This window comes from Mercenaria mercenaria, chromosome 7 (assembly GCF_021730395.1).
Source record: "Mercenaria mercenaria strain notata chromosome 7, MADL_Memer_1, whole genome shotgun sequence".
Classification (NCBI taxonomy): domain Eukaryota; kingdom Metazoa; phylum Mollusca; class Bivalvia; order Venerida; family Veneridae; genus Mercenaria; species Mercenaria mercenaria.
In genome coordinates, this window is record NC_069367.1 from 87,230,677 (window position 1) to 87,254,964 (window position 24,288).

Sequence of the window (24,288 nt, forward strand, 5' to 3'; positions counted from 1 at the left end):
GTCAGAATGTTCACCTTGATGATATCTAGGTTAAGTTCGAAAGTGGGTCACGTGCCGTAAAAAACTAGGTCAGTAGGTCAAATAATAGAAAAACCTTGTGACCTCTCTGGAGGCCATATTTTTCATGGGATCTGTATGAAAGTTGGTCTGAATGTTCATCTTGATGATATCTAGATCAAGTTCGAAACAGGGTCATATGCGATCAAAAACTAGGTCAGTAGGTCTAAAAATAGAAAAACCTTGTGACCTCTCTAGAGGCCATAAATGTGAATGGATCTCCATAAAAATTGGTCAGAATGTTCATCTTGATGATATCTAGGTCAAGTTCGAAAGTGGGTCACGTGCCTTCAAAAAGTAGGTCAGTAGGTTAAATAATGAAAAAACGTTGTGACCTCTCTAGAGGCCATATTTTTCATGGGATCTGTATGAAAGTTGGTCTGAATGTTTATCTTGATGATATCTAGGTCAGGTTTGAAACTGGGTCAACTGTGATAAAAAACTAGGTCAGTAGGTCTTAAAATAGAAAAACTTTGTGACCTCACTAGAGGCCATACCCTTGAATGGATTTTCATGAAAATTGGTCAGAATGTTCACCTTGATGATATCTGGGTCAAGTTTGAAACTGGGTCACGTGCCTTTAAAAACTAGGTCAGTAGGTCAAATAATAAAAAAAACCTTGTGACCTCTCTAGAGGCCATACTTTTCATGGGATCTGTATGAAAGTTGGTCTGAATGTTCATCTTGATGATATCTAGGTCAGGTTTGAAACTGGGTCAACTGCGGTCAAAAAACTAGGTCAGTAGGTCTCAAATAAGAAAAATCTTTTGACCTCTCAAGAGGCCATATTTTTCAATGGATCTTCATGAAAATTGATCTGAATGTTCACCTTGATGATATCTATGTCAGTTTCAAAACTGGGTCACATGCGGTCAAAAACTAGGCCAGTAGGTTTAAAAATAGAAAAACCTTGTGACCTCTCTAGAGGCCATATTTTCATGAGATCTTCATGAAAATTAGTGAGAATGTTCACCTTGATGATATCTAGTTATAGTTCAAACAGGGTCACGTACCTTCGAAAACTAGGTCAATAGGTCAAATAATAGAAAAACCTTGTGACCTCTCTAGAGACCATATTTTTCAATAGATCTTCAGGAAAATTGGTCAGAATTTTTATCTTGATAATATCTGTCAAGTTCAAAACTGGGTCACATGAGCTCAAAAACTAGGTCACTATGTCAAATAATAGAAAAAACGACGTCATACTCAAAACTGGGTCATGTGGGAACAGGTGAGCGATTCAGGACCATCATGGTCCTCTTGTTGTAGCTGTTGCTATGGTTACAGCCCTTCAGTAAGTATTTTTTATGTTGTACATAAAGTATAATGACCAAGTGACTTGAAAGTGCACAGATATGTTAATCTGTACCTAGGAGGCAGTAAACAGTTTTCAGAGCTTCTCGGCCTAGAGTTGCCTACCCAACTAGAGGTCACAATTGTGATCCAATCTTAATGAAACTTGGTCAGAATGTTACCCTCAATAAATTCATGGACGAGTTTGATATTGGGTCATCTGCGGTCAAAAACTAGGTCCCCAGGTCAAGTCAAAGAAAAAGCTTGTTAACACTCTAGAGGTCACAGTTTTGATCCAATCTTAATGAAACTTGGTCAGAATATTACTCTCAATAAAATCTTGGACGAGTTCGATATTGGGTCATCTGGGGTCAAAAACTAGGTCACCAGGTCAGATCAAAGGAAAAGCTTGTTAACACTCTAGAGGTCACAATTTTGGCCTAATCTTAATGTAACTTGGTCAGAATGTTACTCTTAATAAAATCTTGGACAAGTTCGATATTGGGTCATCTGGGGTCAAAAACTAGGTCACCAGGTCAAATCAAAGGAAAAGCTTGTTAACACTCCAGAGGTCACAATTTTGGCCCAATTTTAATGAAACTAAGTCAGAATATTACTCTCAATAAAATATTGGACAAGTTTGATATTGGGTCATCTGGGGTCAAAAACTAGGTCACCAGGTCAAATCAAAGGAAAAGCTTGTTAACACTCTAGAGGTCACAATTTTGGCCCAATCTTACTGAAACTTGGTCAGAATAATACTCTCAATAAAATCTTGGACAACTTTGATATTGGGTCATCTTGGGTCAAAAACTAGGTCACCAGGTCAAATCAAAGGAAAAGCTTGTTAACACTCTAGAGGTCATAATTTTGACCCAATCTTAATGAAACTTGGTCAGAATATTACTCTCAGTAAAATCTTGGACAACTTCGATATTGGGTCATCTGGGGTAAAAACTAGGTCACCAGGTCAAATCAAAGGAAAAGCTTGTTAACACTCTAGAGGTCACAATTTTGGCCCAAACTTACTGAAACTGGTCAGAATATTACTCTCAATAAAATCTTGGAAGATTTTGATATTGGGTCATCTGGGGTCAAAAACTAGGTCACCAGGTCAAATCAAAGGGAAAGCTTGTTAACACTCTAGAGGTCATAATTTCGGCCCAGTCTTAATGAAACTTGATCAGAATATTACCCTCAATAAAATCTTGGACGAATTTGATATTGGGTCATCTGGGGTCGAAAACTAGTCACCAGGTCAGATCAAAGGAAAAGCTTGTTAACACTCTAGAGGTCACAATTTTGGCCCAATCTTAATGAAACTTGGTCAGAATGTTATCCTCTGTAAAATCTTGGACAAGCTTGATATTGGGTCATCTGGGGTCAATAACTAGGACACCGTGTCAAATCAAAGGAAAAGCTTTTTAACACTGTAGAGGCCACATATATGACTGTATCTTCATGAATATTAGTCAGATTGTTGATCTTGATGGTCTCAAGGTCCAGTTTGAATCTGGGTCATGTAGGATCAAAAACTAGGTCACCAGGTCAAATCAAAGGAAAAGCTAGTTAACACTGTAGAGGCCACATTTATGACTATATCTTAATAAAAAATTCACTACCACGAAAGTCATCTGTGATGCAACAAATCTCACCAAGGTACCCTTCCAGGTCTGGTACCCTCCCAGGTCTGGTACCCTTCCAGGTCTGGTATCCTTCCAGGTCTGGGACAACCAACATGATGATGAGAGACTAGTTGTTGGCTGGAGTGTTAGAGAATACCGAGACAACACTGATGTATCACCAGAGATAACAAAGAAATTCTTCAGGTTGTTGATTCTTTAGAGATAAGGTGGGGTTTTTTTGCAGATCATAATTTTTAGCTCACCTGAGCACAAAGAGCTCAAAGTTGAGCTTTTGTGATCGCCCTGTGTCTGTTGTCCGTCGACCATCATCATGCGTCGTTAACAGTTTGACTGTTAACATTCTAGAGGTCACAAAGAAACTTGGTCAGAGTGTTACCCTTAATAAAATCTTGGACGAGTTCAATATTGGGTCATCTGGGGTCAAAATTTAGGCCACCAGTTCAGTTTAAAGAAAAAGCTTGTTAACACTCTAGAGGTCACAATTTTGGCCCAATCTTAATAAAACTTGGTCAGAATGTTACCCTCAATAAAATCTTGGACAAATGCGATATTGGGTCATCTAGGGTCAAAAACTAGGTCACCAGGTCAAATCAAAGAAAAAGCTTGTTAACACTGTAGAGGTCACAACTTTGGCCCAATCTTAATGAAACTTGGTCAGAATGTTACCCTTAATAAAATCTTGGATTATTTCGATATTGGGTCATCTGGGATCAAAAACTAGGTCACAAGGTCAAATGAAAGGGAAAGCTTGTTAACACTCTAAAGGAGGCCACATTTATGACTGTATCTTCATAAAATTTGGTCAGAATGTTAATCTTGATGATCTCAAGGTCCAGTTTGAATCTGGGTCATGTAGGGTCGAAAACTAAGTCACTACGTCAAATCAAATGAAAAGCCAATTAACACACTAGAGGCCACATTTATGACCATATCTGAATGAAACTTGGTCAGAATGTTAATCTATAGGTCAAGATTAAATCTGGGTCAGGTGGGGTCAAAAACTAGGTCACTAGGTCAAATCAAAGAAAAAGCTTGTTAACACTCTGGAGGCAACAATTATGACTGTATCTTCATGACACTTAGTATGAATGTTAATCTTGATGATCTTTAGGTCCAGTTTGAATCTGGGTCATGTGGGGTCAAAAACTAGGTCACCAGGTCAAATCAAAGGAAAAGCTAGTAAACACTCTAGAGGTCACAATTTTGGCCAAATCTTAATGAAACTTGGTCAGAATGTTGCCTTCAATAAAATCATGGACAAGTTTGATATTTGGTCATCTGGGGTTAAAAACTAGGTCACCAGGTCAAATCAAAGGAAAAGCTTGTTAACACTCTAGAGGCCACATTTATGACTGTATCTTAATGAAACTTGGTCAGAATGTTAATCTTGATGACCTAAAGGTCCAGTTTGAATCTAGATTATGTAGGGTCAAAAACTAGGTCATCAGGTCAAATCAAAGGAAAAGCTAGTTATCACTCAATAGGCCACATTTATGACCATATCTTAATGAAACTTGGTCAGAATGTTAATCTTGATGATTCCTAGGTCAGGTGAGCGATACATGGCCTTCATGGCCCTCTTGTTTATAAAACTTACCGTTTTCAGCTAGGTTTATAAATGCTTACAAAAGCTATTTCAGTCCAATATTTCTCACTTCGAAATAAATGGATGACTGTTGTTTAAATACATGTTATGGTATATTTCAGTGATGTGCGGGTCTTCTATGAGAATATGGTAGTTACTATGGTTCAAAGATACTACCCTTCAGTCACTGAGCTTCAAGAAACCAAACCTAAGGGATACTGTCTCACCTGAAGAAGGTCAGTATATAATTTCAGCTTAGAAATTTATTCTAACCTTTACCCTGCTTAATTTCTATAATGAACTTGTCCATCTTTCAATTTGGACAGTACCATTAACTGTTTTAAAGGGGTGCTTAACAAAAAGATACTGACTGAATAGTGATAAGTGCAGATCATAGTCAGACTGCATGAATGTGCTGGCTGATCATGATCTACGCTGGTCACAAAGGCAAAATCAATTGTGTCCAGCATGTTGAGGGTTAAGCAGCAAAATGTATTAAACAGTCTGTCAACAGTTTTCAGGAGAGGTATTTTATTAAAAAGTGCAGCTACATTTGATAAAGCAGCAACATTTTGACATTTCCTGGAAGGGGATGCAGTCAAGGTGGAACAAACATTTTTATACACCCAAAGGGATGTATTATATTATACTCTTGGTGTCCATTCGTCTGTTAGCAATTTTGTGTCAGCTCTTTAATTCTTGAACCCCTTGAAGGATTTCAAACAAACTTGACACAAATGTTCACCACACAAAGACCCCCCTGCATGTAGAGCACATGTTTTGGATGTTTCGCATAAAGGTAAAGGTCACACTTAGGGGTCAAAGGTCATATATGACTGTTTTGTGTATATTGCTTTGCATTGCATGGCTCTTGTTTTTATTTGGCAGATCCCTTTTTTGTTCACTTACAATATATTTTTTTTAATAACCACTTTTTTTGTTACTATTAATAGCTTATTTTGAAACTTTTATTATTGGCCGTAGGGAAAAACTGAGACCACTTTCCTGTAGTACAACATGTATGGTTTCTCCAGTTTTAAGGTGTATTTTGACATTACCTGTACCTGCTAAGGATTTTTTGTGGACTTAGATTTTTTCTGGAGTTTCTTCCCTTTGTTGTTCCTGTCATTTGGGCTTCAACAGTCAAGTTCTTTAAATTTTGCCCCCATCCTCTGATGTAACCCTTCGAGCATATATTGCCCTGCTTGGCGAGGCTCTTGGTATACCTTATTTTACTTAATTATTCAATTTCTTTAACTGAAACACAATTGCTAAATATTAATCTTTCTGTTGCAGTTGCCATCTGTTTGTCCAGTTTGTCAGTGGTTCTTCTTACTCCCGAGACTGAACTGCCCAAACCAGATCATATAGAGACATACTGGATATCTGTCTGGGAAATGAAGCTCCACACTGGAAAGGAAAGGTGTATTAAACTGAGTAAGATGTCTTTACTTCTCCTGTCACTACTGCACTGCAATGCTGATTCAGAGCCGTCCTTCAGCATACTGAGGAAGATACAGGCTGACAGCAGGAGCAACCTAGCTCTGGAAACCATTCAGAACTTGATGTCTGTGAAAATGAACAATCACTCTATATGTTAACATTCTCTTCATCTCATGAACTTATTAGAGAGGGAAAGTCAGCGTGTAATGTATACACTCGTAAGTGAAGACCGCATAAATGATGTGTTACTTGCTGAAATACTAAATTGTGCTTTTAATATTTTTATAAAGTGTCTATGGTTAAGTGGAGACAACTTGATTTGTATTCATTGTGATATCTGGATAAGAGGACATCAGTTATGAAACAGAAAAGTGATATTGATATGTCATATATATATATTGTGTTGTTAAAATAGTATAATGTTTTCTGTTAGTATTTTGAAGTGAATATATTTAAGAGTAGAATAAAAGATAACATAAATTTTTGGATTTTGTCTGTAAAATTGTGTGATTGTGAGCTTAAATTATGTCGATAAAAAAAAAGTTTTGAGACCCAAAGAGCAGCTGAAAAATAGCAAACCTCCAGTTTTGGGATTCTGAACCTATCACATTTTTGAGACCCAAACAGCAGCTGAAAAATAGCAAACATCTATTTTTGGTATGCTGGGAATACATTATTTTTAGCTTGAATATACCAAGTACATGGATAGATATTTTACTCACCCCGGCGGCGGCGGCGGCATTCCCTGTCCCCACCTTGGTTAGAGTTTTTTTAACACTCTTTTTTTCTTCTTATCTTCATAATTACTTGATGGATTTGTTTCAAACTTAAAATAGTCAAATAGTTATTCCTCATCATCACCCACATCATATGGCACAAGGTCCATAACTCTGGTACCAATATTTTATGAATTAATCCCTTACTTTTACTTAGAATTTCAGGTTAAAGTTTTGGTGCACTTTCAAACTTTCTTTGCTTGAAATCGTAGCAGTTGTTTCTTTCATCTCTTTCAAGTGTCTTGAATTTTTTTTTTCTTTTTAAGAAAGAACAGATCAAATAAATAGGAAATTAATTTTCTGATATTTTTATGTCTTTTTTAAATAAGCTGATTTTCTAAATGTTTTAATGCTCTGAAATAATTATATGGTTGCCATTTTCTGAAATGTACTTTGTGCGATATATTTTATTTAGTTAATGTAAAATGCTATAATGTCGAAGTACATTAACTTAAGTATGAAAGTCATTTAAATAAAGTTGAAAACTTATACTTTATTCTATATGTAATCTTATTGCAGACATTTTTTTTTTTGAAGAAATGTCCTTCCATTTAAAAAATAGTTTGGTGAATTAATTTTAAAGTTTCAAATGAACTAAATGTTCGGGCATGTGTATTGGTTAAAGTTTTTTTATGTAGTAGCTCTATTAATCCCTTTGTCAATTGACACGCAAATAACAATAATGTGCATCTTCCAAATATCATAAGACCCTGAAGGCATACATCAAACGGATAAGACAGGAAATTACCATAAGGCTCCGAAGGGGTACATCAGAGGGATAAAACAAACAGGAAATCAATCTATTAAAAAATGATAGTAATTAGGAACTGGTCAAAACTGATTTTCATCAATATACCACATACTGATTGGTTTCCATAGTGATTTATGACTGGGATGAATGCTTTAATTTTGTGGTATGTGGAAGCAGTCAATTGTGACAGTCTAACAATTAACAAAAAAAAAATGGATATTGAAAACTACAAGATATGACTAACATTATTCTAGACAAAGCGTGCAAATTATCGTTCTCAGTTTTAAATAATTGACAAAACAGAGATCAGTATTTTTTTTAGTATTTTCGTAATCATCAGTTTATTGATACGTTCTGGCTTTTCGTAAAAAGAAACTAGCATGCAGTTATTATATATATCATTTTATCTCCGCGTGTAACACAGTAGCTCTAGATGTCATATTTCATTTAAAACAATTGTAACATATAAAAAACCGCTTTGTGTTATAAATGCTATTGTGATCCTGATACCCTTCGAGGGAGAAAAAAATCCCTTCTCCAGTATTTACGCATAATGTGCTATTAAGCTTTAAATTATGACACCTCTCATTAAATTTCATACGAATGAGAATTTAGGTAAGAGGTGTTGATTTGATTAAAATTGGAGTGAATGAATCACTTTTGACACCACAGTATAAGCTATATGGCTTTCAGAACTATTTTAATGGCAGGCTACTTAACAGAACGAGAAACGTGAAACGAATGGAGAAACCTAATTAGATGAAATAGATTTTCTGTTTTATTTACTTTAAAAAGACCTCCGATTTTTTAAATTATAATTTTCATCCAGTCCGTCACAAATATGAAACCTTGCAGCTTACACGGATCAATGATGAATATTACGTCTGAAACCTAAAAAAGAAAGGTTTCTTTCTCGGGAGTGATTTCTGGAACATCATGCTACATTATAAATTCACTGACTTATTAATATTGCCCAAAATTTTACTTTAAGCAAAGAAAAACAACCAGCACTAGTGAAACATGAAACGCTTTTCAACTACAATTTAGCGTTTGCTGTCACCTCCGCTTGTTGCTAAGCAACGCGATACGCTGAAGTGCCCGGATATCCGACCTGATCAATCTCTGTTATTACTAAATGCATTTTATTCAAACTTAAAACAATTGTTCCACATCATATGGCACAAGATGCACCACTCTTGCACTTATATTTCATGAATTATGCCCCCTTTTTGCTTAGAATTATACTTATTTAAGGTACTTCCGCAAATTGAAATTAGAAATTTATGTGAAAAATCAGAATCCTCGAAACAGCTTTCAAAATGCAAGGACATAAAATATATATGATAAAAGTTGAAAAGATATATCTGTAGGTAAACTTGCGAGCATGAAAGCTACGTTGAACCCTATCTCCACAGTGCTTTGGAAGAAAATGAGTGAACATTTTTGGTGCAAAATTTTGCTATCGTATGCTACCTAAATTGCTACAAAATATTTATTTTCAAATCAAAGAAATGCCAAAATAGTGCACACGAGCGTTACTTTTTCAAGAAAATGTCGTTAAACATTCTAATGCGCAAAACACGTGCACAGTTTTTCTAAAATATTTCGACGCCATGTTTATTTCAAGGAATAAAATAAATGATTGTTCTTTTACCTCAGATTTCCTTATTGAAATATATATGTCTCCTTATTCATGGTTAGAGATATCCATTTAGTATAGTTTTTCACTGTCCGATCTCCTTAATCTGTTACCGATCCTTCACATTTAAAGAATAAGCGCAATGTGTAATGATAGTTTTTCGCTTTACACACCTCTCTTGGACAAGAAAGCCGTTTCACTTAAAATTTGTAAGCATCCGCTGGCAAAATATTAATGAAAGATTGAAACTTTTTCTAAAATAAAGTTGAATTTCAATCATTTTCAAGAACTGGAAATATTGCACATTGTGTTGAACTTATAAATAAAACAAAAATCCCCAAAATAAACCATTTTAGAATTTTTCTGGGAACTATACGTTTCAGCCGAAAACGCATTTCAAGATGACACAAAACTGATTTCTCTTCGTAAACAATGTCAAAGTTCACATGAGGAACATTGCTGAAAGAGTAAAAGTGCTTACTTGTTTCAGTTTTACGTCCTGTAGAAAACAATCAACTTTCAACTTTAAATGCACATATGTTCTATAATTATTCCAATATAAAAAACCGTCTTTTCCGTGAGAAATCAAACGAAGCAAATTTAACTATTTGTTTACACTTCAACCATGTGAAATTAAAGGCATGTACTATCACGAGACTCCTGTGCATTTTGAACCTCATGGTGAATAAACTGAATTTACTTTAAAGTATGGTGTCTCAGTTGAGCCAGTTATTTGTTAATTTCAGAGAACAAACATTAAAGAAGTGTTTATGAGATTATGCATATGTACGAATATTTACTAGTCTGCTTTATATTAACGACGATAGAAATTAAGTATGCACTCGGCAAATAGCAAGTCTATTATTTTCAGGTGTACTAGTATTCTGAAACTGATCCCAATGTTCGTAATTTTCAGAATGATAAAGAACTCGTTATCCTTGGTTTCGTAGACAGTCTTAGTACTGGAACGCTGCTTCCGCTGTCAACACCGCAGTAATCACTAATGTTAAGTCAGTGTCCATTTCTATCCCTGAATTTCAATACACATTTATTATCAGTTTAAATCTATGAAAGTGTGAAAAAATATCATTGTTTAACGAAGAACCAAGATACAGAAAAGTTATTTTTGAGATATTGCTGATTTTAATCATCCGGTTTTTGCGTGAGAAGTTCAACTGATTGCATTTTGTAAAATGTTTCGTAGTTATGTACAATTGTATACAAATTGTATTACCTCCTAACATACTTGGCTGTACATTTTTTATGCGATTTATTCTCACTGTGTTTTTAAAAACATACTGCATAAATTCTCATATTGTATAAAAAGTCGATAGATCAAAATTGGTTAGTTTACGACGCATGAAACATCTAATAAGGAATCACTATACACATCGAACTTGTCCGGGACCAGTATGCAGAAATACTGTGGCCAAATGTTTCAAGATTGTCTAAAATATTTGCATATATCATGATAAAGCAAATATTTTGATTGTTTTTTTTTATAATTTATAGATATACAAACACGTATGTGTGAGAAAGTTACATTAAGTAATTTCGGTAGTTACCGCAGGAAGTGCTGAAAATTCTATTTTCACCATATTTTCCGTGAGATAAGCAGCGCGTAAGTACATAAATTCCGCTATAATAAATTAAACCTTTCTTATACTTGCACAATCCTTGGTAAGAATTTTGGATCGTTGCCAAATCTTGTTCACATTAAGTCTGAGACTTGTCTTACAATTTTAGGCAGTTTGGTACACCATACGTAAAAAAATCATTGTCAGCACATTGCACTACTTTTATGTATGCTGAAAATAGTAATATGTACAGATTTATTTTTGTTTTAATACATGTGGTGGTCAGATTTGAAAACAGATTTTGTGCTAAGTTTAGTTCTATTCAGTAAGACAATTCTCCTATGCACTAATTGAAACTTTGAACGAACTTGCCATTCATGAATTTTTAAAAAAGTATTTTGAAAGGATTTATAAATCTAACCAAAAATTTGGAAAATTACAGGTAAAATATCTTCTTTGTTTATTTCCAAATTTTAGTTTTACTTTTTATACACCTTCTTTTATTTAGTTCAGGTCTTGCAAACTGAGCTGTTTTTGTACTCTGGAACAGCTGCATTTGAAAGCTTTTGTTCACTATATTTTCACGTCTCAAATGAAGATCACTCTAAATTCAAGATGGCGGAAGTACCTTAATGTTTTGATGCACAATATATTTATCACTCTTATCGTGAACATTAAAACAAACTGAAACTTGCAGCCCTGAAGATAAAAGATTCAGACAGATGCAGATACACAGACAATAGCTAAAAGCATGGACAAAACTCATCCTGAGCTATCCTCTGCCATGCTCTGTGTAAAATGTTTGTAACCATACAATAAACTAGAACCATTGTGCAACAAACAAAAAAATAAAGAGTGTTTTTAAAATACAAGAGCTGTCACAGGAGACATTGTGCTCGACTATTTCAATGCCGGATAGTGAAACTGGGCACATCTGAGGAGGCTGGAGCTGTCACTGAAGTGTTATTAGCTTGAATCTGTGTCAAAAGTATCAAGTGATAAGAGAGATAAAGATATATAACAAGAAATTCTTGTTTATATCTTAGACTGGATATGTAAGCATTTTGGCTGTAATATTTTAATGATTGATTTTAGCAAAGAGTGTAGGCTAGGACGTGTTTATATATATAATCACTTTACTTTACTTACATTTTACTTTATATAAATTATTGAGTTTCCATTAAATTTTATGCAGTGAGTTTTGCAGTATGAGTGGAAGAAAGATTGCAAGAAGATTTACATATGGTAGTGTTATTGCCCTTGAAATCATGTTAGAATCTTTGTGTGAGACTTCTGTTCCATGCACTTCCATGCACTTTGTTTCACATGAACGTCAAGCTGTTGCAAGACTTCTGGAGTTTGGTTAGCTCACCTGAGCCAAAGGCTCATGTTAAGTTTTTGTGACCGCTCAATGTCCATCGTGCGTAGTCCATCCGTCAACAATTTCAAAAAAATCTTTTTCTTGAAAACCACTTGGCAGAATTACACCAAACTTCATAGGAATGATCCTTGGATGGTACCCTTTCAAAATTGTTCAAAGAATTGAATTCCATGCAGAACTCTAGTTGCCATGGCAACTGAAAGGAAAAACTTTAAAGATCTTCTTGTCCAAAATCGCATGGCCAAGAGCCTTGATATTTGGCATGTGACATCATCTAATAGTCCTCTATGAAAACTGTTCAAATTATGCCCCTGGGGTGAGAGGAGGCCCACCCCGGGGGTCCCAAGTTTTGCAAGGATTTACATAGAAAAAAACTTTAAAAATCTTCTTGTCTAAAACCACAAGACCTAGGCCTTTGATATTTAAATTGTAGCATTTCTTTGTGGTCCTCTACCAAAATTGTTCAAATTATTACCCTGGGGTGAAAAGAGGCCATGTCCCGGGGAGTCTAGAGTTTTACATAGACTTATATAGGAAAGTTTTTAAAAAATCTTCTTGTCTGAAACTGCAATGCCTGGTCTTTTGATATTTGGTATGTTGCATTGCCTTATGGTCCTCTATCAAAATTGTTCAAATTATTACCCCGGGGTGAAAAGAGGCACTGCCCCGGGTGTCTCAAGTTTTACATAGACTTGTATAGGAAAAAGCTTTAAAAATATTCTTGCTTGAAACTGCAAGGCATAGGCTTTTCATATTTGGTATGTTGTCTTGCCTAGTGTTCCTCTACCAGAATTGTTCAGATTATGCCCATGGGATGAAAAGAGGCCCTGTCCTGGGGGTCCCAAGTTTAACATAGACTTATATAGGCAAAAAATTAAAAATCTTCTTGTCCTAAAGTTCAAGGCCTAGGCCTTTGAAATTTGGTGTGTAGCATTGCCTAGTGGATCTCTTACAAGAAAGTTCAAATTATACCTCTGGGTGAAAAGAAGCCCCGCCCTGGGGGTCACTTGTTATATGAGTTATGTAGGAAAAAGTACTTAAAAATATTTATAGTTCCTAGACTGTTAATGATAATTACCTGATGACCCCAAGTGATTTGGGGGTCACCTGACTGTGACCTTGACCTACTGACCTACTTTCTTGTTTTTTAAGATACTGTATAGCGGGTTAATGCTGCGGGCAAAAAAATCTGCGGTTTTGTCCTTAAGTGGGCCTAGTTTATTTCTGCGCTTTTAATTTCTGCGACCTTCAAGAAAAGCAGGAATTAATTTTTGCGGTTTGCATAAACGAAGTAAATTCTGCGCATGGGAAATAGCTACCGCATTTACTACGTCATAATTAATGACTCAAATGCATATTGTTCTTGTCAGTTACCGGTATGTCTTGGTGGCATTATGTAGGTCGAAATCTAGGACAGTGAAGTTGGGGCAACTGATTTATGTTTAAATCTGATTTCTTTTCATTACCGTGCATGATCAAAAATCAGAGTTAAAAATATGTACTGTAGGTCTGGTACCGTTAATTCATTTTGAAAGACATTTTTAGCTCATCTGATTTTTTGAAAAAAAATGATGAGTTATTGTCATCACTTGAGCGGTTGTCGGCGTCGGCGTCGGCGTTGCCTGGTTAAGTTTTATGTTTAGGTCAGCTTTTCTCCTAAACTATCAAAGCTATTGCTTTGAAACTTGGAATACTTGTTCACCATCATAAGCTGACCCTGTATAGCAAGAAACATAACTCCATCTTGCTTTTTGCAAGATTTATGGCCCCTTTTGTACTTAGAAAATATCAGATTTCTGGTTAAGTTTTATGTTTAGGTCAACTTTTCTCCTAAACTATCAAAGCTATTGCTTTGAAACTTGGAATACTTGTTCACCATCATAAGCAGACCCTGTACATCAAGAACATAACTCCATCTTGCTTTTTGCAAGATTTATTGCCCCTTTTGGACTTAGAAAATCAGTTTTCTTGGTTAAGTTTTATGTTTAGGTCAGCTTTTATCCTAAACTATCAAAGCTATTGCTTTAAAACTTGCAACACTTGTTCACCATCATAAGTTGACCCTGTATAGCAAGAAACATAACTCTGTCCTGCTTTTTGCAAGATTTATGGCCCCTTTTGGACTTAGAAAATATCAGATTTCTTGGTTAAGTTTTATGTTTAGGTCAAGTTTTTCTCTTAAACTATCAAAGCTATTGCTTTGAAACTTGCAACAGTTTTTCACCATCATAAGTGGACACTGTACAACAAGAAACATAACTCTATCCTGCTTTTTGCAAGAATGATGGCCCTTTTTACACTTAGAAAATCAAGGGTAGGACAATATTTCTATTACACAAAAAAAATCAGATGAGCGTCAGCACCCGCAAGGCGGTGCTCTTGTTATAAAATGCAATACTGCTGGTAGAAAAATTTACGATTTATTTACAAATATATACAAATGCAAAATCTAGTCCATTCACAGTCCATTAAGTTACAACAGTTACAACACACTTTTATTAATTTGTTTAACTTTTCATAAATCTAGAGTGTTTCGTGAAATACTCTTGTAAAGATTACATGCCCGAAACGGTAACCATTCATTCATGGACAATAGATTGATACAATAACAAAAGCAATCAACTACAATCGATACGGTGTTAATAATTTGACAGCAGACGAAAAACTCGAGAAAATTCTGCTGAAAGTTTAAATGTGCGGAATTTATTTGTGCGTGACAACCTTGACTCGTAGATTTAGCAGAAATAAAAACCCGCAGAATTAACCCACTATACGGTACAACCTTGAAATTTGGATGACATGTACAGTTTGTCACACAGTTCTTAAAACTGACTTTCAGTGACCATAAGTTGACCTACTGACCTATTTTAGCATCAGTTTGCCATTCAAAACATTTGGCTCATAGTACTCGGGTGAGCGATCCGGGGTCATCATGACCCTCTTGTTACAGATTTTTGTCAATGTTATAACTGATAAATATTTTGTTTTAGTAAAAACAGGTTTTATTCTCCTACAGATTCTGTCCAGTTGAAAAGGAACTAGGTATATATATATCATCAGCATGAAGTAAACATGAGCATTTCATCAGGAGTTTTATGTCTGATGATTTTTGGGGAGAAATGGCTCTACTTTTTCACTTTGAAATGTTACAACTTATATAGACATTTTTTTTGTTCTTGTTAAAAACTTTATTTATAGTTTAGATTAAACACTGTAGTGCTGTTAATTTCCATATCAAATGTCTCTGATAAGAATTGTTAAAATGTATCCAGCAGAATGTGTTTTTGGCTCACTTGAGCCAAAGGCTCGGAGTGAACTATTGTGATCGTTCACCGTCCGTCGTACGTTCGTCCAAACTTTCCTTTAAAAAAACATCTCTTAAACCACCACACACTATGTAACCGGATAATCCTAACTCTGTTCAGCGACCTTAACTCAGTGCCAACATGGCTGACAGACAGATGTATGTAGTTAATTTCCTTGTCTTTTTTCATGATTTTATGTTAGTATGCAATGTTAGTGTAAAACTTTTGATAGCCATAATATCCTGTATTGATAACTTGTTTTGTGTACTAAATATTTCAATCGACAAATCACATTATGTTGCTGGAATTCATTAAAATGTACTCAAAGAAGTCTTCATTTTTGTTTCTAGCTGTTTTAAAGTACCAGAAATTGCAATAAGACCTTGCTCATCAACTGTATTAGTTCAATAAACATCTGTTTGACAATGTTTGGTAGTGTCAAAGTTTGAAAATCATTTTTATAGCTTAAAAACTGTATTGATTATGAGGTGGGTTTAAATTTGCGGATAATTCCTGACTGGTATAGGAAACAGTGCTGGATAAATACAAACTTAGAATGGATAAACACCTAACCAAACGAAAACGTTGCTATTCGTCTATGCTTAATGTATGAACTATAGATGCTTGAAGTTCTTTGACCCACCCACCCCTGCAGGGATGTGGAATTCCTGTCCAACTTGTGATTGTTTGCCGGCGGACAAGTGCATTTTTCATTCTGTGTGTCCCCGGACAAGTAGACTTTTTCAGGTATGAAATTAGAAAACAAAAAAGATCATTTAGAGTGTGTCTTGCTTCAAGTGTTTGGAGGTGATTTAATGTATGAAATCTGAGATGTACTTGCTGAGAGCCTCTCGATTGCTGCAGATTTTCAAAAAAAAACATACATCTGTATCTTTAAGCATCATTTTCCATGATCTGATTGGTTCTTTGGCTAGGTCTCGCGCACACTGTAACTCGGTGACTATGATAAAAAATTAGAAACTTAAACAACTTAAAAAAGTATTTCAACAAGTCTGTTAATAAGTCACTGTCAAAGGAAATATGGGAGCCAGTAGTCAGCCAAATGAAAATCAAAAGCACACAGAGATCGCAAGTATGACTAAAAACAAGTCGGAACGTTTTAAGTGTCTTCCTCTGAATTCATCTGGCTTTGCACCATTGCGTGGACAGTGTTTCTGGCATGCATGGCATCAAAACTTGCGCGATTTCAGACTTTTATAAACTTTAAAAGGCAAATATTTTAACAGCTTATTTTCTACCGCAGTTACTGTGATATGCTTTTCTTTTCATTGTCCTTAAAGAATTCTGCAGTCTATTTGCAGTTTCATGAAGGTTTAACATTACAAATCAGAGTGAGTGAAATTTGACTATAGACAAGTGGATTTTTAAGTGTCTGTGGACAAGTGAAAAATTTGTGAATTTCCCACACCCCTGCCCTGTCAGTCCCTACTTACCATCTGAAAAATATCAGATAACTAATAATAAATCTAATCCCATTTAAACAATATCAAAATATTTCATTAGCAACTCTATAAAATCTTTTACACTATAAGATATACAAGATATGAAACAAACGCAATTCTTCTGAAACAGTGAGAGCGAGAGAGAGATGAAGGAAGAGAAAGTTGGGGATTACAGAACTTCGAACATCGGTGGTATTAAATAATTTCTTATATAATTATATAATAATTTTAACTTTCATGTTGAATTATTTTCGAGGGTTTTTCCAGCTTTTTGAAAACATTGCTATTTGCATAATATTAAAGTTATGAAAAAATATTTGACTGTAGTGGGCATAAATATAACATCTTGTAGAATTAATGGCAAAGTTTGAAGATAACACCTCTTATAAAGTAAAGTAATGTTTACAACAATCAGACCATGTACATGTACATGTCAACTCATTCATTTCTATAGAATACTAGTCAGTTAGGTGTTTATCCTTCCCGCGATTTCGTGTAAGTTAGGATTTTATCCATTCCTCATGTAAACTGAGTTTGGTTTTTATCAACTTGAAGTTAGGTTTTTATCCCTTTTCTTGCTGTGAGTACATTTGAACATGTATTGTGTCAACATGTAGTGGGTTAACAACATAGTGTAAACAGGCCTGTAAAGCAGTATATTTTTGCTTTCAAACAGCAAAATAGTAGAGGCATCAAAAGCATATAAATATTTTTTAAGATTTTTTGTAAAATTTTTCATTGAAAAGTTTGACATGTTCGTCAGTATTCCACCTGAAAACACAAGGGTTGATATATTTAACATGATACATTTTGAAATAAATATACACTTTATCTATTGAGACAGATATAACAACCGAAACATTCCTTTATACATTGAAATTACACAGAAAACAAAGTTGTATCAGCTTTACATCCGCCATATTGGCACTGAGTTAGGGTCGCTGAACAGAGTTAGGATTATTCGGGTACATAGTGTGCACCAGGCCAATTTTGATGAAACTTTACAGGGATGTTCCTTGGTTGGTCCTCATTAAAAAAAATTAAAGAATTTAATTCCATACAGAACTCTTGTTTCCATGGCAGCCTAAAGGAAAAACTTTAAAAATCTTCTTAATCTTCTTGTCCAAAACCACAGGTCATAGGGCTTTAATATTTGACATGTAGCTTTATCTAGTGGTCCCTTACCAAGATTGTTCAAATCCTCCTCCTAGGGTTGAATATGGCCCCGCCCTGGTGGTCACATGGTTTACATTGTCTTATATAGGGAAAACTTTGAAAATCTTCTTGTCCAAAACCACAAAGCATAGAGCCTCGATATTGGTATATAAGATCATCTAATGGTCCTCTATGAAGTTTATTCAAATAATGCCCCTGGGATGAAGAGCCCCGCCCTGGGGGTCCCAAATTTTACATAGAGTTATATAGGAAAAAAAAACTTTAAAATCTCATCTGAAACCACAAGATCTAGGCTTTTGATATTTAGCATGTAGCATTGGCTTGTGGTCCTCTACCAAGATTGTTCAAATTATTATCCTGGGGTGAAAAGAGGCCCTGCCCCGGGGGTCCCAAGTTTTACATAGACTTGAATAGGAAAAAACTTTAAAAAATCTTCTTGTCTGAAACTAAAAGGCCTCGGCTTTTGATATTTGGTATGTTGCATTGCCTAGTGGTCCTCTACCAAGATTGTTCAAATAATGACTCTGGGGTGATAAGAGGCCTCACCCAGAGGGTCCCAATTTTTACATAGAGTTATATAGGAAAAATCTTTAAAAATCATCTTGTCTTAAACCACAAGACCTAGGCCTTTGATATTTGGTATGTAGCATTGTCTTGTGGTCCTCTACCAAGATTGTTCAACTATTACCCTAAGATGAAAAGAGGCCCTGCCCAGGGGGTTCCAAGTTTTACATAGACTTTTATAGGAATTTTTTTTTAAAAATCTTCCTGCCTGAAATTTCAGTGCTTAAGCCTTTGATATTTGGTATGTAGCATTGCCTAGTGGTTATCGAACAAGATTGTTCAAATTATGCCCTTAGGGTGAAAAGAGGCCCTGCCCAGGGGGTCACTTGTATGAGTAATGTAGAAAAAACACTTCAAAAATTATCTGATACAGATGTCAATACTCATCTTAAATATTATTAACCCTGACCTACTGACCTACTTTCTTGTTTTTGAAGCTAGAGCAAAGAGATTTGTACCACCTGTATAATTTTTTAACAGATTTCAGTTCTTATCTTGAAGAATCTTTACCATGACCTTCTCACCTGGTTTTTATTTGTTTTTGAAGCATTAGCAAAGAAATTTGTTCAACCAAGCAATTAAACACAGGTGAGCGATATAGGGCCATCATGGCCCTCTTGTTTGTTTTTTTAAATTAACAAAACTTCTCCAACATGAGCCGCACCATGAGAAAACCAACATAATGGTTTGTGACCAGCATCAATCTAGATCAGCCTGCACATCTGCACAGTCTGGCCAGGATCCGTACTTTCAAAGCCTATTACAATTAGAGAAACTATAAGTGAAAGCATTGATTGCAGGCTGGTCAGGATCCATGCTGGTCGCAAATGCACTATGTTGGTTTTCTCATTATGTGGCTCAACATAATTCTTTTTTTTTATTGTGTGATATTTCGTGATAGTTAATAAGAAATTAAAATTTGTTCTGGGGACAATAAGCCAGCTGGTAAACAGTTTGGTAAAGATTAACGTAGTTCTGCATATTTGGATCAATTTTTTCCACACTGTAGAATTTGATTTTTTTTAAAAAGTCCAGAATAGACAAAGAAAGTCCAATACTTAGGGTGGTGTGATGACTTTTGGTCTGAATGATTTTTAAAAATGTTGGACCTGTACCAAGTCTTCATTATTTTAATCTCCTGAAAAATTAAGTTTTGATTACCTTTCTTTTCAAAAGTTCTATTTTTAGGTTTTGATGAAACTTCTGATAGATGTAAATTTACATACTGTGAAATCATTAATATTCATGGGGGATTAATTTTGAAACTTAAAGGTATAATTCTGTAAGTCAAATTCATATACCAAGTCTGAGAAATCTGACTTGCATTTTTACATTATCTATTATTATTGTCCTTTTTAATTTTAAAAAAAATATTGTCTAATCAACCAAAAAGTGATTTTCTTGAATATATCTGGTACATACACATAATTACATCATATTGAAACTTTAAACTGTTTTAAGGGTCATCGTGCAGGTTCACATACTGTGAATCATTAATATTCATGAGGGACTAATTTTTAGCTCACCAGAGCACTTACCAGAGCACAAAGTGCTCAAGGTGAGCTATTGTGAGCGGTCATTGTCCAGCGTCCAGCGGCATGCGATGTGCATTGTCCCTCAACACATTTGTGACCCAATCTTTATGAAACTTTGTTAGAATGTTTGTCTTGATGATTTCTAGGTCAAGTTCGATTCTGGGTCATGTGGGGTCAAAAATTAGGTCACCCGGTCAGATCATAGGAAAAGCTTGTGAACACCTTATAAGACACAGTTGTGACTCAATCTTTATGAAACTTTGTCAGAATGTTTGTCTTCATGATTTCTAGGTCAAGTTTGAAACTATGTCATGTTGGGTCAAAAACTAGGTCACTAGGCCAGATCAAAGGAAAATCTTGTCAGTACTCTAGAGACCACAATTAAAGTTTAAAATTCATGAGAATAAGTCAGAATGTTTGTCTTGATAATCTATAGGTCATGTTCGAATCTTGGTCATGTGGGATAAAAAAACAAGGCTCGGTCAAATCAAAGGAAAGGGCTTGTGAACACTCTGGAGGCCAAAGTTGTGACCTAATCTTTTTGAAACTTGGCCAAAATGTTTATCTTGATGATTTCTAGGTCAAGTTTGAATCTGGCATATGGTAAGCAAAGGAAAAGCTTGGGAACACTCTATAGGTCACAGTTGTGATGCAATCTTTATGAAACTTTGTCAGACTGTTTGCCTTGATGATCTTAAGGTCACTTTTGATATTAAATCATGTGGGGTTAAAAACTAGGTCAGTAGGCCAAATTAAAGGAAAAGCTTGTGAATACCTATAGGTCACAGTTGTGACTCAATCTTTATGAAACTTAGTCAGAATGTTTGTCTTGATAATCTCTTTCAAATCAAAGGAAAAGTTTGTGAACACTTAAAAGGCAACAGTTGTGACTCAATCTTTATGAAACTTAATCAGAATGTTTCTCTTGTTGATTTTAAGGTCAAGCTTGAAACTGGGTCATGTTGGGTCAAAAACTATGTCACCTGGTCTAATCAAAGGAAAAGCTTGTGAACACTATAGAGGTCACAGTTGTGACCCAATCTTTATGAAACTTGGTCAGAGTGTCTTGGTGATCTCTAGGTCAAATTCGAAACTTGGTCATGTGGGGTCAAAAACTATGTCAGTAGGCCAGATCAACTCTAGTGAGCGATAAAGGGCCATCATGGCCCTCTTGTTATGGATTTCATGGTCGAGTCAATCTGCAAAATTTAATCCGAACAAACAAGTAAATTCATTTTATGTTCAAAAATTGAAAATCACAGATTCATATCCCCAAGAATTTGCTGTTTTTAAAGAAATTAAATGATTTTACAGTACCAAGTTCGCTTTTACAAAATTATTTCCCTTTTCAGTAAAAAAACCAAAAATCAGTCAGTTCCTTCGATATTTTTGTTATCAAGGCATGCATTAGTTTGAAACTATACCAGATTCTTTTAGATCATAGTGTTTGTATACAGTATCATAATTCTGTGTATGATTTTGACAAAATTATTGCCTTCTTGGATTTGAAAATGCACCAGAATTGTTGTTTTTCTCTGAATATCTGTGAAACCAGTGAAGGTGTAACATTGTGACTTTAACAAAGCTTTTTGAATAGTCAGAAAGTTCAAATACATGATAACATGTAAGAACATAATTTCCATTTTTGCACTTGCAAATGGTCTCAAAATCAACATTTTCACCTATGTTTCTTAAGCCTTACACATAGACTGTAATGAGAATTTATGCTTAACTTTAGGATCATTATATAAATTAATGATTTAAATTCAATAAATTAATTTTGCAATAATTTTGCTTTAAATTGTTAAAAAAAAGGTTCAGTGTTTTTTTCTTTGTTGTTGTGGGTCTTCTTTGCAAATGCTTGGCTCTTGAGCCTGTGTTTGTGGTGCTATGCGCTACCCTTACCTATTATATTTTGATGCACACATCAGTTATCGCTGAATTTTCTCCTTTCAAACTTAAAAAATCTCCAAAAAGTGTTGTTAATATGTCTGAAACCAACGCAGGTATCGGGTTATGACTTCACAAGCATTTTCTTTACAGTGCTTAAATTTTGGTGAAATTTTTATCCCTTTTTTAGTTTCCCTTGTATATTATATATTACGACAAATTATATTTGTTTTGACAAGAATCTGTTGAGGGGTATGAGTCACATTTAGTGGTAGCTCGTATCTTCCTTTTTTTTTTTGAAAGCCTTGTACAGGGCATAACTTGAATACTATGTAAGCTATTGACTTCATACTTCACATATTGATAAAGGTCAGTGAGAGGGAGTGCAGAATCAAAGAACTATAACTCTAGGTGGTCCTACTTTTTAATTGACTTTTTTTTTAAACATTTGTGCAACATGCCAAGAGAACAACAATCACCCTGCTCAATTAGCACTGTTATTTTGTCATGGTGTAACTGTCTGAAAGACAAACACATTTCACATCTATATGCTTCATTGTATGAGATAATAAAATATCATTTGCTTTTCATCTTTTCTTTATCTTTTACAAGAATTTTCATCAGAAAAACAGATAGAGATAGGTGGACAGTCCTGATCTGTTACAATCTCCATGCAAGAGTGTATGTTCTTTTATACATCTACATTTTGTGGACTAATTTTGTTTGTTAATCCCCCACCACAAGTGGTGGGAGGTTATAGGAATGGTCTCCGTCCGTCCTTCCATCCGTCTGTCTGTAACACTTTCGTGTCCGCTCTGTATCTCCTAAACCCCTTGAAGGATTTTCATGAAACTTTGGTCAAATGATCACCTCATTAAGACAATGTGCAGAATCCAGCCTTGTCAGGTCAAGGTCACAACTCAAGGTCAAAGGTTTTAGCCTTCCATTTTGTGTCCACTCTATATCTCCTAAACCCCTTGAAGGAATTTTATAAAACTTTGGTCAAATGATCACGTCATCAAGATGATGTGCAGAACCCATGAATCAGCCATCCCAGCTCAAGGTCAAGGTCACAACTTAGGGTGAAAGGTTTGAGCCTTCCATTTTGTGTCCCCTCAATATCTCCTAAACCCCGTGAAGGATTTTCATCAAATTTGGGTCAAATAATCACCTCATCAAGGCGATATGCAGAACTTATGAGTCAGCCATGCCGGCTTAAGGTCAAGGTCACAACTGAAGGTCAAAGGTTAAAGCCTTCCATTTTGTGTCTGCTCTAGTATCTCCTAATTTCCCTTGAAGGATTCATTTGAAACTTTGGTCAGTGAATATAACACACCTTATCAAGGCACAAGTGTGCAATATCTTATGAGTCAGCCCAAAGCCGGCACTGCAAGGTCAAGGTCACAACTCGAGGTCAAAGGTTTTAGCCTTCCATTTCATGTCCGCTCTATATCTCCTAACCCCCTTAAAGGAATTTTATATAACTTGGGTCAAATAATCACCTCAATCAAATGATGTGCAGAACTTATGAGTCAGCTATGCCAGCTCAAGGTCAAGGTCACAACTTATGGTCAAAGGTTTGAGCCGTCCATTGTGTGTCCACTCTATATCTCCTAAACCCTTTGAAGTATTTTCATTAAACTTGGGTCAAATGATCACCTCATCAAGACGATATGCAGAACTTATGAGTCAGCCATGCCGGCTCAAGGTCAAAGTCACAACTGAAGGTCAAAGGTTTGAGCCTTCCATTTTGTGTCTGCTCCGTATCTCCTAATTCCCTTAAAGGATTCATATGAAACTTAGGTCAAATGATCACCTCATCAAGGCGATGTGCAGAACTTGTGAGTCAGCCATGCCGGCTCAAGGTCAAGGTCACAAATCAAGGTCAAAGGTTTGAGCCTTTCATTTTGTGTCCGCTATATATCTCCTAAACCCCTTGAAGGAATTTTATAAAACTTGGGTTGGATGATCACCTCATCAAAACAATGTGCAGAACTTATGAGTCAGCCATGCTGGCTCAAGGTCAAGGTCACAACTTAGGGTCAAAGGTTTGAGCCTCCCATTTTGTGTCCACTCTGTATCTCCTTAACCCCTTGAAGGATGTTCATCAAACTTGGGTCAAATAATCACCTCATCAATAACTCATGAGTCAACCATGTCAACTCAAGGTCAAGGTCACAACTGAAGGTAAAAGGTTTGAGCTCTGT

General features: G+C 35.4%; 1 long non-coding RNA gene across 2 annotated transcripts in view; it reads left to right on the forward strand.

Annotated features, from left to right (window-relative positions):
- LOC123553726 (uncharacterized) overlaps nt 1–7,174 on the forward strand; it is a 29,977-nt gene extending 22,803 nt beyond the window's left edge. The window contains exons 1-3 of one of the 2 annotated variants that reach the window (XR_008371903.1): nt 1,594–3,202; nt 4,704–4,817; nt 5,878–7,171. This is a non-coding gene — a long non-coding RNA (uncharacterized LOC123553726). Of the gene's footprint in view, nt 1–1,593; nt 3,203–4,703; nt 4,818–5,877 lie in introns of those variants that run through there. The other variant, XR_008371904.1, reaches the window with a different exon arrangement.
- The last annotated feature ends 17,114 nt before the right edge of the window (nt 7,175–24,288 follow it).